The following is a 16397-nucleotide window of genomic DNA, read 5'->3' as shown; positions in this document are numbered from 1 at the left end:
TTAATATGTTGGTTTGCATGTTGTAGAAAGCACACTGCAAGAGCAATGCACTCCTTACGTCCATAATTAAGTGCCTCACGCTCCTTTTTCGTCCGTCCACAATTAAGTGTCTCATTTGTCTTTTAGTAGTACTACTTTTGGTAATGGACTCCACATTTCAGTAACTCGTTTCACTTATATTTTATTAGAAAACTAAGTCCTACATTGTGCTAACTTTTCTACCTACTTTTTATTATATATCTTAAAACCCGAGCAAGTCAACTTATATCACTTAATCGTGGGTGGACGGGGCATGAATATAGGTGAAGATCTTAAATTTGCTCAAAAAACTTGATGCTTCACGTTGGTAAGCTCTCTACAAATGTAAATTTGCTTTTGTATTTACATTAGTTATATGTAGGAGTTTATTCACTTCTAATTCACAAACTGGTCAACATATTAGACAAAGAGTGATAGGCTGATTTGTGTCACGTGTTTTCGATCGAGTTGTGTGGATAAAATGGAACTTATCTGCATGAAAAGATGCTTTTGTGGCAGGGATCTGTGGATAGTTGAATTTCTTGAGCCAAGCATGGTTTGATATATTTGTTCTGCCTTACCAAGATTGCTAAGTAGTGTTAGGATCGTCGACTGCAACATTAGTTTGATATTGTCCACTTTGGGTCAGGCCCGCACGGATTTGTTTTTGGGTCACTCCCAAAATGCCTCAAATTAATTGGGGTTGGACAGGAATTATATACACCTTCCAACTTCCCTCACTCATCCGATGTGGGATAGGTTTGTAACCCAACAAGTAGTTGTTTTTTATGGGTCCAGCCACCACCATCAATTATTGCAGTTGTGGCCGAAGAAAAGGGCATATGGGTCACATGACATATTTATGTATCGCAAGTAACTCAAAATTCTTTCTCAAAAAACGATAAATCTAAGTAATTATGAAGCGCAACTTAGTTGATACTCCCTCCGTCCCTGAAAATTTGTCACATATTTCCTTTTTCGTCCGTCCCTAAAAATTTGTCACCTTTCACTTTTACCATTTTTGGTAGTGGACCCTACATTCCACTAACTCATTCACACTCACATTTTATTATAAAACTAATATATAAAAGTAGGACCCACATGCCACCAACTTTTTCAACTCACTTTCTATTATATTTCTTAAAACTCGTACCGAGTCAATTGGTGACGAATTTTGGAGGACGGAGGGAGTAAGACTTACATTTAGTAGGTTGAGGATTCGAGTCATCAAGCAAGATGAAAATGGGCATGAATGATCAAAATATATTATGTAGTCGTTTCCAATATCGTAAGCAAAATAATCCTATTATTGATTTGATCATGATGCAGTTTCAACGTAGAAATCGGGCAAAAACCTGCGGTGTCCATATGATTTGAAATTCCCACGGTACATGCGAAACATGATTTGGAATCGAACTCAACACGACTTAGTCACGATGATGGACGATGGATTTTGGCCATCTGACATTGTTTAGTGAGTGAAAAGTGAAATTTACTGTTTTTTCGGGTTTATTTTTAATTTTCTATTTTGCGTTTTATTTCCTTTTGAATTTTTAGGGTTTTTAGACGCTTATAAATAGCGTTGTTTTTGTTTTGGGCCACAGTTGATTTTTTATAATTATAATTTCGTTTTAACAGAAACTAGTGTTTCTTGATTACTTCTCCGTTCAGTCTTGTTTCTCTATACGTTTTGCATCAGATCATCGTATATTAATGAATCGTTGCCCAAGTCAAGTTCAAATCCAAGCAGGTGATTTACATGGAATTTTTTAAGTTTAAGGTTGTACTATCTTATTTGCCCCCTTGTTCATAAATACTTTATTTTTAATATAATCAATCATTAAAAATTAATATGAATGCAATTAAATTTTCAATAGTCAACTTTGAATTATATTAACCTAATTCATCATAAAAATATTGTTTCCAAAAGTCTTCATCTTAAAATTAGTCAATTGACAGATTTGGTATCAAATACATGTGATGATGAATATAATTTCAAAATAATATTTGTATGGCATGCATGATGATATAGTGCTGACTTTGTAGAGATTAGCCACAAAACAACCATTTCCATTTTAACAACTGCAGTCCAAAAATTTTAAACACTAGATTTGCACACCACCGGCGTTGCCAACACCGCCACTTCACCACCACCTCCGCCACCACTTCCCGTTGTCTCTTGATATTTCATATCAAGTCATGGCGGCTTATGCTGCAGCGTCTTCTCTTCAGAATACAATTCAGCATATTCAACAATCGTCTCGTATTTCGCTGATTCCTCCCTCTTCAGAGATCCTACAACCGGCCTACGAGGCCATGTCTCGTTTGCAGAAAGTTCTGCTAAAATTGGACGACACCAGCTGCAGCAAGATCAGGACGGAGGTGAACGCGTTGGATGAACGAATCAAAGAGGCTTCATGGGAATCTGAAGATTTACTAGAATCTGAATTCGTTGATCAAGTTCTTCCACAACTAGAATCTGAATTCGTTGATCTCTATAATGGGGGAGGTTTAAAATAACGTAACATGTTTTGAACATATTTATCGCTCACATGTTATATTAATTAACTCTGATTTTTCAGGAAATGAGAGGGCAAAAGGGGGCACATAGCAAGGTATGCTTCATTTCAATTGTATTAGTATTAGTGTATTACCATGTTGTTTCATAAATATAAGCATATGTAGTTATTTGTTGGGCTTGTTGAGGTTTATGAAACCCCAATACTGGAATTTTTGTAACCGACACTGCTGTGAGTTAATTTGTGTGAAAAATACTAAAGACAACAGTGATAAAGCTTTATAGAAATTAGGAAACAATGAGATATATGAGTAGGAAAATATATTTGATTATGTTTTAATATGTTGGTTTGCATGTTGTAGAAAGCACACTGCAAGAGCAATGCACTCCTTACGTCCATAATTAAGTGCCTCACGTTCCTTTTTCGTCCGTCCACAATTAAGTGTCTCATTTGTCTTTTAGTAGTACTACTTTTGGTAATGGACTCCACATTTCAGTAACTCGTTTCACTTATATTTTATTAGAAAACTAAGTCCTACATTGTGCTAACTTTTCTACCTACTTTTTATTATATATCTTAAAACCCGAGCAAGTCAACTTATATCACTTAATCGTGGGTGGACGGGGCATGAATATAGGTGAAGATCTTAAATTTGCTCAAAAAACTTGATGCTTCACGTTGGTAAGCTCTCTACAAATGTAAATTTGCTTTTGTATTTACATTAGTTATATGTAGGAGTTTATTCACTTCTAATTCACAAACTGGTCAACATATTAGACAAAGAGTGATAGGCTGATTTGTGTCACGTGTTTTCGATCGAGTTGTGTGGATAAAATGGAACTTATCTGCATGAAAAGATGCTTTTGTGGCAGGGATCTGTGGATAGTTGAATTTCTTGAGCCAAGCATGGTTTGATATATTTGTTCTGCCTTACCAAGATTGCTAAGTAGTGTTAGGATCGTCGACTGCAACATTAGTTTGATATTGTCCACTTTGGGTCAGGCCCGCACGGATTTGTTTTTGGGTCACTCCCAAAATGCCTCAAATTAATTGGGGTTGGACAGGAATTATATACACCTTCCAACTTCCCTCACTCATCCGATGTGTGATAGGTTTGTAACCCAACAAGTAGTTGTTTTTTATGGGTCCAGCCACCACCATCAATTATTGCAGTTGTGGCCGAAGAAAAGGGCATATGGGTCACATGACATATTTATGTATCGCAAGTAACTCAAAATTCTTTCTCAAAAAACGATAAATCTAAGTAATTATGAAGCGCAACTTAGTTGATACTCCCTCCGTCCCTGAAAATTTGTCACATATTTCCTTTTTCGTCCGTCCCTAAAAATTTGTCACCTTTCACTTTTACCATTTTTGGTAGTGGACCCTACATTCCACTAACTCATTCACACTCACATTTTATTATAAAACTAATATATAAAAGTAGGACCCACATGCCACCAACTTTTTCAACTCACTTTCTATTATATTTCTTAAAACCCGTACCGAGTCAATTGGTGACGAATTTTGGAGGACGGAGGGAGTAAGACTTACATTTAGTAGGTTGAGGATTCGAGTCATCAAGCAAGATGAAAATGGGCATGAATGATCAAAATATATTATGTAGTCGTTTCCAATATCGTAAGCAAAATAATCCTATTATTGATTTGATCATGATGCAGTTTCAACGTAGAAATCGGGCAAAAACCTGCGGTGTCCATATGATTTGAAATTCCCACGGTACATGCGAAACATGATTTGGAATCGAACTCAACACGACTTAGTCACGATGATGGACGATGGATTTTGGCCATCTGACATTGTTTAGTGAGTGAAAAGTGAAATTTACTGTTTTTTCGGGTTTATTTTTAATTTTCTATTTTGCGTTTTATTTCCTTTTGAATTTTTAGGGTTTTTAGACGCTTATAAATAGCGTTGTTTTTGTTTTGGGCCACAGTTGATTTTTGATAATTATAATTTCGTTTTAACAGAAACTAGTGTTTCTTGATTACTTCTCCGTTCAGTCTTGTTTCTCTATACGTTTTGCATCAGATCATCGTATATTAATGAATCGTTGCCCAAGTCAAGTTCAAATCCAAGCAGGTGATTTACATGGAATTTTTTAAGTTTAAGGTTGTACTATCTTATTTGCCCCCTTGTTCATAAATACTTTATTTTTAATATAATCAATCATTAAAAATTAATATGAATGCAATTAAATTTTCAATAGTCAACTTTGAATTATATTAACCTAATTCATCATAAAAATATTGTTTCCAAAAGTCTTCATCTTAAAATTAGTCAATTGACAGATTTGGTATCAAATACATGTGATGATGAATATAATTTCAAAATAATATTTGTATGGCATGCATGATGATATAGTGCTGACTTTGTAGAGATTAGCCACAAAACAACCATTTCCATTTTAACAACTGCAGTCCAAAAATTTTAAACACTAGATTTGCACACCACCGGCGTTGCCAACACCGCCACTTCACCACCACCTCCGCCACCACTTCCCGTTGTCTCTTGATATTTCATATCAAGTCATGGCGGCTTATGCTGCAGCGTCTTCTCTTCAGAATACAATTCAGCATATTCAACAATCGTCTCGTATTTCGCTGATTCCTCCCTCTTCAGAGATCCTACAACCGGCCTACGAGGCCATGTCTCGTTTGCAGAAAGTTCTGCTAAAATTGGACGACACCAGCTGCAGCAAGATCAGGACGGAGGTGAACGCGTTGGATGAACGAATCAAAGAGGCTGCATGGGAATCTGAAGATTTACTAGAATCTGAATTCGTTGATCAAGTTCTTCCACAACTTGAAAGCTTGCCAAGAGTTGAGGGAGATCGCTTGCCTTTCCATGTTGATCTGGAGAGTCTGCAACGTTGTGTTGATAACTTGCTCGAGAAGATGACCGCGATGGAGGAGGAGTATTGATACGGACATAGCATCAACCCCGAATGACGGGCTTCCGGCAGAGGAGAGCGAGGCATCAATCCCGAATGACGGACCTCCGATAGAGGAGAGCGAGGCAGGGGAGCTGCTGACGGAAGAGTGCGTAGCAGGGGACGAGACGTTCCAGACAACGGAGGAGGAGACACCAGCAGTGGAGTTGCCGGCGACCAGCGGCCGTCCTAGGATACAACCCAAGCCGATAGTTCGATATGGGGACTTTGTGTCGCGCTAGAGAAGGAGCACAGAAGACGGCAGGTTATTTTTGCATTAGATTAGTATTATTTATTTTTGAGTATTTTCCTTTAAACATTATGGATATTTTTATTATTATTTGAGTCGAGCCCAATAAGCTCCTTTCCGGGTTTTCTTGGTGATTCTTTCCCGGATCGCAAAAGAGAGTCGAATCATCTAGGGTCCTTAGATATAAAAGGGAGCAATGTTGTGAATTATCAACAACGAAATACATAATATTTTCCCTACTTTCTTGTTCTTTAAGTTTCTGCAACCCTAATCCGGAGCTGATCTCAAGGAACGCTTGAGACGTCCGCCGCTATCTCATTCAACGTCGACTACTCGTCGTCGATCCTTACTTGTTGGGGGGAACCACCCTTAACAAGTATGATATTGAACTGGAGAATATGCCTGACGAAGAAGGCGAACCTATTTCCTCAAGAATTGATTTTGGTGGAATCAACTCAGAGATGGTTGGATTATCTGACCAATTTGAACAAATCCGGGATTATCTTGTAGAAGATGAAGGGACTTGGTTATCAGTTGTTGGGGTGGCAGGGGTTGGTAAGACAACTCTTGCTAAGAAAGTTTTTGACGATCCATCAATCCAGAAACATTTCGAGTATCGAGCATGGGTCAAAGTGAGTAGAAAGTGTGAATATAATGAAATATTACGATGGATACTAGCTCAAGTGGATCCCAACACTCACCACCAAATGCTCTCCCAAGGAGACAACGATGATGGCGACGATAAATTAGTTGGACTCTTGGAAGAGAGATTGAAGGATAAGACATGCCTCATTGTGTTGGATGATGTATGGGAATGGGACACTCGAGTAATGGATAGCTTGCCAGAAGAGAATGTACAGATCTTGGTTACAAGCAGACTAAGAATTCAAGTATATCCTATTCAAGTAGTACGCTTGTTGAATGAAGAAGAGAGTAAGAAATTACTTGGTGAGAAAGTGTTTGGTGAAGAGGGTTTCCCTTTTAGCCTTGAGAAATTGGGAGAGAAGATAGCCAAGAAATGTGAAGGTCTTCCACTAATAATCAAATATCCGAGGTACTTTTTCCGAGTTATGACTACTTACCTCAATATTTAAAAATGATTTTTCTCTATTTGGGAGCTTTCCCTCCATATAGTGATATTGACATACACAACCTATTCGACCGGTTGTGTGCTGAAGGGTTTCTTGAACCAATTGAAATACAAAATTCAAAAGACTTTATGGATAGTTTGGGAGATTTTATGGATGGAGAACAAACTTTGGAAGATTTTATGGCCCAATGCACGGCAAAGCTTGCATATTGGTATCATCTTGTTTTACTCGAATCAAATCCAGAATCTTGGTTTTCAAAGAAAGAGTTTCGTGTGCATTCTTGTTGGCAACACTTGTGTAAGAACGAAGCTAGTGGGATAAAGTTTTTGCATGTTTTAGAAAGTTGTGATGATGTTTTGAGAGATCAGCGTCGGTTGTGTGCTCATTCAAACACTTTATTTGCCTTCAAAGAAATGTGTGATTCAATAAACAGTGATTGTGCATCCACTGTCCATTCTCTACTTTGCTTAGGTGCTTATCACCAATATCCGGTGCCAATACATGACATGGATTTCAAGTTGCTCAGGGTACTAGATGCTTTTAAGATCTGATTTTACAATGTCCCACTTGAATTTCTGAAACTAGTTTGTCTAAAGTACCTTGCCCTAACTTGCAACAAAGAGCTCCCTATTTCCACATCCAACCTTTTTCACCTTCAATTCTTAATTATCCATCCACATATGCACATTAAAAAGCATGGATTTCTATCATATATGCCGGTGGAAATTTGGGATATGCAAGAATTACAACATATTGAGGTCTTAGGAACAGACCTACCAACCCCTAATTATGATGCTACTTTGGGCAATGTCTCCAGTCTTGTTGGTGTGAGTGCAAAAAGTTGCACTAGAGAAATTCTCAAAAGAATCCCTAATTTAAAAGAATTAGGAATTCTAATAGAGTTGAAGCCTTATGAAGATGATGGGGATGATAGCAATTCAATGATTGGCTTTGATTATATATCAGAGGATCTCCACAATTTGCACGTACTATCTTATTATATATTGAACCCTAATATGAAGTATGAGTTTGTGGTTCCTCTTTCAATATTCCCATCAAGTTTGACAAGGTTGGAGTTGAAAGGTTTAGGATTTCCATGGAGGGTTATGAATCATATTGGTTCACTGGTACCAAATCTAAAAGATCTCAGGTTAGAACACTATGCCTTTCGAGGCCCAGAGTGGGATATAGAATCGGGTTGTTTTTTAAATCTTGGGACACTTGTAATTGAAAACAATGATTTGGTGCGATGGAGTCCTCAACGTGGAACTCTCCCAAGCCTTGGCCTCCTAAGTGTACGGCATTGCTACAAATTAAAAGAGCTCAATTGGTCGCCTGCAATGATCACATTAAGTACAATTGAATTAGTTGAGTGCAATCCGCTAGCTGTTGCTTCTGCTAGGCAACTAAAACCATAATCACTCTTTATAGTTCGTTGCTACTCTTCTTTTTGAGATGGGAAATTCTAGTCATACTCTTAATTGGTGAAAAGGTTAGTCTTCCTACTTTCAATTTGTACAAACCATCTCAATTCATTTCTAAGTATAATGGGTGTGATTGTGATTCAAGCTTTAGGTGTTACTCTTATATTTTATCCTAGATAGTGCTTAAAGTTATTGACTGCTCTTTTTCATAATAGTTAGACTACGAATAAGAATTTGACATCTAAATGAGGGAAGCTTGTTTTGCAGGTTTTGTTGAGGGTTTCTACCGAAGATCTGAGTCATGGGATTATATGTGATAGTTGCACTTGTTTGAATATCTATGAACCCATATATCCTTTATTCTTTTATCGTTTCCAATGTAAAAATGAAAGCACATGTTACAGTCTCCGATGTGAGGAAACTTGTCCCGCATCAATTGTATAAGGCAATATAGATGTGGGGCTTATATATAAACCTAATGAGTTTTCACTGATGGACTAGTTTTGGGGACAATTTCTCATGCTTGGTAGTATGTAATATTGGCACTTCCATTGAAAGCTTGATGACTTAGGAGTAATACAGAAAACCATGCTTATAGTTGCTTGTATTGCAAATCCTTATTTCTCCGGTTTATAAGATGAATTATTGACAAACACAGATTTTGTATGTTTTTTAAGGACTAGATTTGACTTGTTTTAAATGTCATGCAAATTATGTTCTAAAATTGCATATATTATACATTTGATATTTTTAACGTGTTTGTTGATAAATGATATAAAAAGACAGGAAAAAGGTGCAAAAAGGCCAAGGTGCAGCAGCCTCAGTTCAAGCCGATTTTACCGGCAGTTTTGGAGTCCAGTCAGTTATTAATGCATACCATTGTCTTCGTCTTCGAAAGAGCTTCGAATGGATATCTTTCACGTCTCAATCGGAGTTCTGTGGAGAAAGTTATGACCATTCTACGAACATTGCGCAGTGCAGTCAAAGCTGAAGGAAATTTAGGCGAAAATTTAGGGAAGAAAATAATTGCTCAAATCTCTCCCATTTCTTGAAGGCCACGAAAATTATCAAAATTAAACTTTTTTCCTATCTATAAATACCTCTTAACCTAATTCATAATCTTCATTTCAGAGCCTCCAATCATTCTCCCTCTCTACACATTCTTCCATCCCATCTTCCACACATACTCCATCCATCTTCCATTAGAGCGGAGCTCTGCAAATCCAGGCAAGAGAATACTGAAGATTGAAGATTCAACCTTGGGTTTTATCCATTTCTTTCATGTCTCGTACTTTAATTGATGTATTTACTTGTCTATGAGTAGAACATCTTTTGTGGAATTTTTGGTGAAGATACTCAATTGATTTTCCTTGTGTTGAAATTGAAAAATAATTTGTAATTAGGTAGGTATTTTCTTTCTTTTATCAGCCTATATAAATGGCTTTTATTATATTTTTGTAAACACCACTTATTAAAAATGTAGTCCATAATGAAAAACTCTCTCTTTTCGTTCTCTCTCTTCGTCAAGCATTTTTTCTTCATTCTCCTTCAATGGAGATTTATCCATCATCTTCTTCTCCATTTTTCACATGGTATCAGAGCGCAATCCGTTGCGCCTCTAATTGCCTCTGATTACCTCTATCTCTTTTATTTTTTTTTTCGAATCTCCACTTGATTTCCTTAGAACTAGGGTTTTATCTCTGTTCAGATCTGAATCCTTGAAAACTTTGATTTTCTTTTGGATTATTGTTGGCGGAGAGTTCGTTGATGTTCTCATCACCGCCGATGTACTCCAAGTTCATTCTTCTCTCTCTTTTTTTCTCTCTCTTCGGCAGTTTCTCCTTTTTCGTCGATCTACATCTTTTTGTTCTTCTCACTGAAATTGTTATCTTTTCACCAATTGATCGGTGATTTCTCTATCTTCTGATCTCAATTGAGTTTTTCAATTTTCTCAATTCCGATTGTAATCGGTTCTCTCCGCTTCAGAGTTCATGTTTGGTGTAGTATGTTGAAGTATGGAGTTGTATGCTCCGATTTTCTCAATCCTTTGTTCATTGGATTTGTATGATCCAAGTTCGTATCTCTCCGATTAAAATCAGTTGAGTGTTTCGGTTTGAGAATATGTTTTCTCAAATTTGTTGTTGATAGAATCTCTGAATATTTTTTCAAATCTATCTTTGTTTTCTGATTGTATCGGAATGTTTCCGATGTTTGAGTTTCTTTGAGATCCTTGTGGAGTGGATTTGGTGGATCTTTGAGAGTTGGTGTTGATATGTAGAGCTTCTTTGTTAGCCTATGAGCAATGGTGGTTCCAACAATTCGTCCTCTGTTCATTTATTGTTGATGAGTAATGGATCAGAGGGGGAGGAAATTATTTGTTAAAATGATGTTGTGCCTGGTTTGAGGCTGAGAGTTATGGGGACTGCTGGCTGGAGCCAATTGTACGCGGACTTGTGAACTTCTAGGTGATATTGTCCCTGGAGATCCAAGTGTGGAACCTTTGAGCATACCATGTCTTTGAAAATTCTGTGCAGTCGGAGATAGTTGCTTCAGCTGGACTACAGTCTAATAGATGATTGGGGGATTAGAAGTTGTTGTATGGTTTGTGTGGTGATCTTGGATGTACTCGATGCTACTGAATGTTTTGAGGCATCAAGGTTTTACCATAATTCCAGCTGCGATGTGATGGTTTGCAAATGCTCAAGATGGTGAGTTAGAGTAGTTAGAATTAGATTGAGATACTATTAGTTATTTTCCTTTTGTAATGATGTTTTTGTCAAGATGGTTGCATTTGATATGCTTCCATCTTGAGGGAGGCCTTTGAAATTGAAAACTAACTTGTAATTAGTTAGGTATTTTCTTTCTTTTATCAGCCTATATAAATGGCTTTTATTGTATTTTGTAAACACACTTATTAAAAATGTAGTCCATAATGAAAAACTCTCTCCTTTCGTTCTCTCTCTTCGTCAAGCATTTTATTTGCATTTTTTCTTCATTCTCCTTCAATGGAGATTTATCCATCATCTTCTTCTCCATTTTCACACCTTGTTAGCTCTTGCAGTTACTTGATTTATCCTTGTGCTTTCTATGTTCAATTGATTAACTACCTCTTGAATACATGTTAGAGTTGATTAGAGTACTCAGGAGACGAAATAGTTGACTTGGAAAATGAATAATTCACACTTTAATTCAATAGAACTCGGGAGAGTTGAGGTTTCACGTGAGGTCATTGGTCTTAACGATCTTTTGGGATTTAGATGTTAGAGATTTAAAGGGGACTTTGGTTTCAACATCTAATCTACAAGTTTCTCACCTCATGAGGGGGTTTAATCTAATATTGTGACTCGACTTAATAACTCTAGAGGCCATCATTCAAAGAAGTCGATTGGAGAATAGCTCACGATTGTGTTTTAGATCCTAAAATTCTACATTCATACTTCTGTTTTGTATCATATGTTTTTATGCTTTCTGTTATTTGTTTATTTATTTATGTCTAGTTTAAATAAACCAAACCCAAAAATCTCGTGTCTCTAGATAGTATATGACGCTTATTATATGGTAGTCAGTTGCAATCTTATTCCATGTGTTCGATATCCCGGTACTGACCTTTAGCTATACTAGATCTATCATGTATGCTTGCAAGTATTTTTAGTGCTAATAAATAGTGCATCAATTATTTACTCCCTTCGTCCCACAAAAGGAGTCACATTTGTGGTGGGCACAGGTTTTAAGAAATGTAAAGAATAGTGAGATGAAAAAATTAGTGAAAAATATCGGGTTCACTTTATTATATTGGTTTATAATAAATTGTGAGTGAAGGAGTTAGTGAAATGTGCACCGGCGGATACAATGTAGTACAACGGGTACATAAATTTAAATTTAAAGATCGTGCCACGGAGGACATGAATCTGAGATCTTTGGGCTCATGCATTAACCTCGCTACCGCTTGGCCAACTCACATGCGCGAACACACTAATGGAAAGAGTTCACAATTTTTATGGTAGGAATGAGAGTAAATAAATTGAACAAACAAGTCTTCTAAAGGTATAAACAGGGTGGTAGACCTATTGTTGCAGAAAATATTACCGTTCATATCTTACAGAGGGAGTAGGTATTACTAATATTCTGCAATATCACATCATCACAGCTCATATCTAAAAGGAAACAAGCAAAATGGACATATAACCATATGGGTCATATCACCTATTTATGTCACAACCATCCACCAAACTATTAATTGATCAAGTTTCAGCATAGAAATTTGCACCTCACTGTATCCAAGCTCGTATGCAAAAATAAAGTTCAAATATATCCAATAAAACAAACTTTAATATTATATCCATCTAAAAATATATTTCTCCTACGCAAAATAAAGTTCAAATATTTACTATCATTATGTTTTTAATTAATATTCCCTCCATAAGCTATTTGTATTCCTTTTAGGAAAGTTTAGCCTAAAATGAGTTATTTCTTTTCTTTTTATTTTTGCAAGAAATAACACATTTATGCTCTCTTACTTTGTTCTTCTTTTACTTTATTCTTCATTGTTGACTTCAATGCTTTATTATATATTCAATTTCCTCCGTCCCTATGTAATAGAGACGTTTATTGTGTTAAAAGTGAGTTAAGTGAAGGCAAAATAAAGTAGGAAAGGAAAAAGATAAAGAGATGAATGAAGAATAAAGTAAAAAATTAAAAATAGATTTTTTTTTGGCGAAGAAGAAGAAGGAGAAATGACTCAAATACAAGGAGACATCCCAAAAATGAATACAACTCAGCTACAAAGAGACGGATGGAGACTATATTCTCTTTCCACCTAACTCGATAAACATTATAAATCTCGTACTCAAAAGAAACATCTTGCTTATGCGGAACGAAATAAGTAATTTATTAACAAAATCTTAATATAATTTAATTTTTTATTATATTATTATTATTATTAATGAAAATTTAATTATTATATTTTTAGTTTAGTGTTTGAATCAAATACTCCATGCATTTATAATTTATTATTTTATAAATATGAGAAAGTAAAATTATTAAAAATTATATTCTTAGAATTTATTTTCCTGAAAATAAACATGGGCCACATGGGCTAAGTCAATCTTGTAAGCTCATTTTTGAATTTTCTTTATAATGAAAATCTAACCGAATAGGTTTCTAGATAACTTAAACATGGCATATCGCATATGGGCTAAGTCAATCTTTCTAGGCAATGGAGAATTTGTCATAACCCTAATATCTCCTTCCTCACTGTTTCTACCTTTTTCTCTTCCTATACATATCTTCTCTAGTTTAATGATCCAGCCCTACCTCTCCTGTCTGCCATCCATCTGTTGTTGAACTCAAGAAATAATAAATTGCTACTAAGAATTTTAATGGAGAAGGGAGAATTTCATTCCAGTATAACACCCTCATTAGGATACATATAATCTCCTATTTATAGGACTATGAGTTGGTTGTAATTGTCTCACTAACTTAACAACTAACAATGAGCTAATGCTCATTAAAAAAGTACTCCCTCAGTTCCGCAGAAGTTGAGACATTTTGTCATTTTTGTACGTTCCATAATAATAGAATAATTATCTTTTCTAACAAAAGTCAACACATTTTTTCTCTCTTATTTTACTATTTCTTACTCCCTCCGTCCCAACTAAGTTGAGTCAAAACTTTTGGGCATGGAGAATAAGAAATTGTGTTGAAAAGTAGGAGAGGGAAATAAAGTAGAAAAGATAAAGAGATAGTAAAATAGGTAACGAAATAAAGTAAGGCGATTGGATGTTTTGTTTTTTGTCAGAAAAGGAAATGACTTAACTTAGTTGGGACATCCCAAAAATTCGAAAAATAATATGATTCAACTTAGTTGAAACGGAGGGAGTACTTTATTCTCTCTTTATCTCTCTACCTTTTTTTATTTCTTACTTTAATCTACTGTTGGTTTCTGGGATTACAAGAGATAAAAGCCGGGCGTAATACAACCCAAAAGAAGGAATACAAGAAACGAAACTGAACTGAATTACAATGAAACAAATAAACCGTGAATGTTTAGCCGAGTCCAGGAGGCCTCTTCCCGCAAGACGAGATACGCCCCGGTAGTGCTCTTCGGTTTGGCGTTTCGTCCCCAAAGGTAAAACGACTACGTCTCTTTTGATGCAGCACCGCAATCAGTAGAGCTCCGACGAACTGGATGGAGGAGAGGGCAGAGCTTCGACAGAAAGACAATGCAGAGAGGGAGAGAGCTTATGATGCAGAGAATGCTTGGAATTGTGTGTCCTAATGCAGTGGTATGGCTAGCCTATTTATAGGCCAAGCCACCATGCAGGGTCAACCGAGCCATGAAGGCTCATCATGGCAGATTCGTAACCGACGTCGGTTACGAGCGTGTGGCAGGCGTGTGCCTTTCGCATGTGGAGCGTGTGGATTTCTCACGTGGCAGCCGTGACTGTGCCTCGCTTGACGACGTGTCAAGCCACTTGGATTGCTGACTCGGTGGTGGTCCAAAAAGAATAGTTTGGGCCAAGCCCAAGCCCAAGATCGAGATCGAGATCGAGATCGGGATCGGGATCGGGCCCGGGCCCGAGGCCCGCGGCCGCGAGCGCGAGCACGAGCACGGGCGGGCGGGCGGCGGCGGCGGCGCGCGCGTGTGCGCGCGTGTGGGCTCTTTCACCCATCTTGGTCCACTATAATTATTAAGTAACATAAAGTCACTTAATTTATACACATTAAAAGATGTGTTAATCCTCCAATGTGAGATAATTAACACTAGTTAATTATTCCCTAAGCTCCAACTCCAAGCTTTAATTAAAAGCTAATTATGCCCAACTTTAATCCACTATTTCTCACTCACCGGAAATCGGATTTGAGAAAGTGAATATACTACATTTATCTACGTAAAATGTAGATCGACGCTATGTCATTTAATTTCACAAAATTAAATGTCTCGTCACATTTATTATTTGGTCAAAATCCATTGACCGGGCATATTTAATACCATGATTTCTACAATCCCCCACATGAGTGGAAATAGCCGAATGCATATGCATGCAGACACAAGCTCAACCCTCGAGAGGTATATAAGCATAAGGATAGGTAGTTGTTGACTTTGAACCCTCCATAGTCGACACCATCGGATACACAGGCGGCTTAGTAGCGCGATGCTTTGAACTAATCCCCCACGGCGTGCACCGAGACAATGGTGTTAACGCTTAAACACCTCAACCTCATCCGTTCTCACGTTTTGTGTCCATTGCGGTCTTGGACACCACTTTGGATTCATAAGTGCATTTTTTATGAAGCGACCACACTTCGCACTTACATAGGTGATTCTTAGTCAAGTACCTTGCCATACTTGGTCTCTTTGAGAATTCCATCTCTTTGAGATCCTTAAGAACCATTAAAAGTCATAGACTTAGCCTTTACCACTAGGCAAGCTCTCCAACACTCTATTGCTCTCTAGGGAATAGATATAGTTGAGTGTTTCTCATGAACTCTCATAGCTTAGTTGTCCCTTTGAACCAAGTTCTTGGGATCTCCAGTCATCATGGTTGGGTTACCACTATGATAGTTCTTTAGTTTGTGGATTTCAAACTCATTCCCTCTAGCAACTTATTCATTTAATCACGGTTTAACCCTTTGGTTAGCGGATCCGCTAGATTATCTATTGACTTCACATAGTCAATTGTAATCACCCCTGTTGTGATCAAATGTCTCACGGTGTTATGTCGTCGACGTATATGTCGAGACTTACCGTTATAGAAGCCATTGTTTGCCCTTCCAATAGCTGCTTGGCTATCGCAGTGGATCAGCACTGGTGGCACTGGCTTAGACCAACATGGAATGTCTTCAAGGAAGTTCTTAAGCCACTCGGCTTCCTCACCAGCCTTATCCAAGGCAATGAACTCCGATTCCATTGTTGATCGGGCTATACAGGTCTGTTTTGTGGATTTCCACGATACAACACCACCCCCAATAGTAAAGACATATCCACTTGTTGAAAGTGAGTCTCTATTATCGGATATCCAATTGGCATCACAGTACCCTTCAAGTACCGGGGGGTATCTCAAGAAGTGTAGCCCAAGATTTTGAGTGTGTTTTAAATATCTCAAAACCCTCACAAGAGCTCTCCAATGCTCTTTGCTTGGA

The 16397-nt window shown here is 37.2% G+C and overlaps 1 long non-coding RNA gene across 3 annotated transcripts; it reads left to right on the top strand.

Moving 5' to 3' along the window:
• Nucleotides 1-1200: 1200 nt before the first annotated feature.
• On the top strand, nucleotides 1201-9428 carry LOC121766121. Of its 3 annotated transcripts, XR_006042914.1 has the most exons (4): nucleotides 1201-2527; nucleotides 2601-2633; nucleotides 4220-8323; nucleotides 8523-9428. It is a non-coding gene; the product is annotated as an uncharacterized LOC121766121 (long non-coding RNA). The 3 variants fall into 3 exon arrangements; XR_006042912.1 differs by having other exon boundaries at nucleotides 2601-8323; XR_006042913.1 differs by having other exon boundaries at nucleotides 1201-2633.
• Nucleotides 9429-16397: the final 6969 nt, after the last annotated feature.

Source organism: Salvia splendens, chromosome 14, assembly GCF_004379255.2.
Source record: "Salvia splendens isolate huo1 chromosome 14, SspV2, whole genome shotgun sequence".
NCBI lineage: Eukaryota > Viridiplantae > Streptophyta > Magnoliopsida > Lamiales > Lamiaceae > Salvia > Salvia splendens.
Note: the sequence above shows the minus strand (reverse complement) of the source record. Positions and strands in the feature narration are given on the sequence as shown.